Source organism: Triticum dicoccoides, chromosome 3B, assembly GCF_002162155.2.
Source record: "Triticum dicoccoides isolate Atlit2015 ecotype Zavitan chromosome 3B, WEW_v2.0, whole genome shotgun sequence".
Taxonomy (NCBI): Eukaryota; Viridiplantae; Streptophyta; class Magnoliopsida; order Poales; family Poaceae; genus Triticum; species Triticum dicoccoides.
The window spans coordinates 793,318,201-793,321,559 of NC_041385.1; positions in this window are offsets into that span (position 1 = coordinate 793,318,201).

The following is a 3,359-nucleotide window of genomic DNA, read 5'->3' on the forward strand; positions in this document are numbered from 1 at the left end:
GCAGGATTAGCTCCCTGTGGCTGTCCGTAGGTTCACTTGTGGATTGCCATGGTTGGGTGTCAGGACCCCGACTCAATGCCACATAGATCTAGCATGTAACACTTCATATCACTTTGCGGCCTCACGCACGGTATTCCCACGGGTGTCGCCTTACCTTTACCCGGGACCGTTTGCGCCTTTTGGCACACGTATATGACAGTGTCGCTAGCATCCATATGATAAGGAGCCCGGGCTGACATGGCTAGTCGTAAACCCAAAGTGGCACAAACTTACAGGGACAGGCATCCATGACCCAGCATCGAACGTGTCGGTCATCAGCGAGTGAATCCAGGCTGTAGCACTGGGCTAGCAGGACTCCGGTGAACCGGGCTGTAGCGGGCTAACAGGACTCCGGTATTCACCGCGTGACATTTCCCCGAAGGGACAGACACAGGAACGAAGAAGGACACATGCCGGCCAGCCTAAGTGTTCCGGAGCAGTAGCAAGCTACCATGGCTCGGTGGAAACACTAGGAGACATTTCCCCGTAAGAGAGGCTACTAAAGATAAACAACTAGATGGTCAGATCCCACACATACCAAGCATTTCAATAACATACACACAATATGCTCGATATGTGCAAATACAACATGGCATCACAACATGACTCTATGACTCAAGTAATCTATTCAATAGGCTCCGAGGAGCGAGATATTACAAACATGGGTCTCATGACCCAACATTCAGAGCATACAAATCAAGCACAAGCGGAAGCTATCATGTCTGAATACAGACATCTATAAATGAAAAAGGCTGAGAAGCCTGACTATCTACCAGATCCTGCCGAGGGCACAAGATCGTAGCTGAGGTAACAAGCTAAACGTCGAAGTCCACGCGAAACTACTAGTGAGACCGAAGTCTCTCTGCAAAACATAAAATAGGCAAACGTGAGTACAAATGTACCCAGCAAGACTTACATCAGAACTAACTACATATGCATCATTATCAACAAAGGGGATGGTGGGGTTTAACTGCAGCAAGCCAGCTTGACTCGGTGGCTATCCTAAACTACGACTGCAAGCGACTCTTTTGAGGTGGCGCACACGAGTCCACATATTCACCATATCAATACACCACTATGGATCCGCTCTCGTCTCCCTACGAGAACGCCATCCATAGCACTCACGCTTATCTTGCGTATTTTAGAGTATCCACTTTCACTTGTCTATGAACTGATATAAGCAACCCAGAAGTCCTTTTCCGCGGACACGGCTATTCGAATAGATCATATTAACCCTGCAGGGGTGTACTTCTTCACACACGCTCTCACCACTTACCGCCGTTTACACGACATGTACTCGGCAACCTTCAAGCGGAAGCCCAACGTGGGTGTCGGCCACGGCCTGCCTAAACACTCAAGTCTCTAGTCCAGGTTTATCGCCTATTCGGGTTCCATCCATGAGGAGATCCGGCCGGAGTTTCGCTCACAGCCCCAAACGATGTGAACAGGGTTCCGTGACACCAAACGGGCGCCCGGTTTACCCGGCCACGTGCCTACCGCATCACAGCCCACCCCTACGGTCAGCACTGCGCACGGCCTCCAGCATACTACAAACACCAGAAACTACTTGCAACTCCTGGACAGAGGACAAGGGTGATCAAGAAGCCGAGAGGGTCCATTGGTTTCGGGCCCAATGCGTGGTAGTAGCTGAATCATGGATCACAAACACAGAACTCAGTTCCTGAGGACGGCTGCAATGAGACAACCCACCATGTACTCCTACATGGCCTCTCACTGCTACCTTTACCAAATCGTGTTCACACACTTAGCTCACACACAGTAGGACATGTTCACACACCTCTGATTCATCCCCGATGAATCAGACCTGACTCACCTCTAAGCAGTAGCAGGCATGACAAACAAACATGAATGAGTAGGCACAACAGGGCTCAAACAACTCCTACTCATGCTAGTGGGTTTCATCTATTTACTGTGGAATGACAGGTCATGCAAAGGATAAAGGGGTTCAGCTACCGCAGCAAGTAACAGATGAATCGATGTTGTCCTAATGCAGTAAAAGAGAGCAGGAGCGAGAGAGTGGGATTTTATCGGAATGAACAAGGAGGTTTTGCTTGCCTGGCACTTCTGAAGATAGCATTGAGTCTTCATCAGTGTCAACGATCACATCATCGGTATCGCGTCTATCGAGAGGGGACAAATACCGGCAACACAGAAGGGAACACAATCAATGCAATGCACAATATGATGCATGATCATGACATGGCAAAATGAATGTGTTTTGAACCAATGCAACTAGCAACAGATTAAATGAAGTTGGTTTGAATACAAGATTCAAATTCAAACTCCATATGTGATTATTTAAATGCCCTTTATTTGATTTGTGCTAAACAGCAGCTATAAGTTGTTCTAACATGCATGAAAATGGTACAGATGGATTCCTTGAATTTTTCTGATAATTTTTCATATATAAATTATTTAATTTGGAGTTACGGTTAATTTTCTATGAATTTTAGAAGTTTATATTCATTTTCTGGAATTTCAGAATTAAATTAAATCCAGAAAAGAATTACTGCGTCAGCATGACTTCACAGTGACGTCAGCAAGTCAACGGCGTTGTCCAGGTCAAATCTGACCTGTGGGCCCCATATGTCAGTGTCACAGGAGTTAATCCCGGTCAAACCCAGCGCTGACTGGGGTTTGACCAGGGGTGGGGCCTACTGTCAGTGGGTCAGTGGCTTAACTAAAAGTAGTTATTAACTTAACCAAAGTTAGCAGGGGCCGGGCCCATCTGTCATGGACCTAGGGGAGGTCAAACCCCTGGTCAGCCGAGGCTAACACGCCGGCGGCTCGTCGCCGGTGAAGCCCGAGACGGCGGAGGGGGTCGGAATTCCTCCTCCGGCGACCAAATGGCCGGCGGAGGGCAGCTACGCGTAGCTGGGAGTCGTCCGCATCCATTTGTGCAAACGGCAGGGGCTGAGGTGGCTCGAGCTCACCGGAACGGGGTCCGCGACGGCGACCGGAGTTCGGGCCAGCGCGGGCACGGGGCTACGCTTAGCGAGCGAGCGAGCTGAGAGGCTGGGCGGGCTCCTGGGAGATCCACGAGCTCGAGGTCGTGCTCGGACGCGAGTTTGGTGACCTGCAACGACGGCGGCGACATCGCCGGCGGAGCCGAGCTCGCGGCTCCGGTGGAATCGAAGCTACAGGGCGAAATCGAAGGGGGAAAGAGGGAGGGGAGACGTGGGGGCTCACAGCGGTGCCGTAGGGGTGGTTAGCCGGCTCGGGGACGCGACGATGGTGGTGAATTGACGATGAAGATCCTCGGCGGCCGGCGATGGAAACGGCGATGGTGGCGGCGTTGC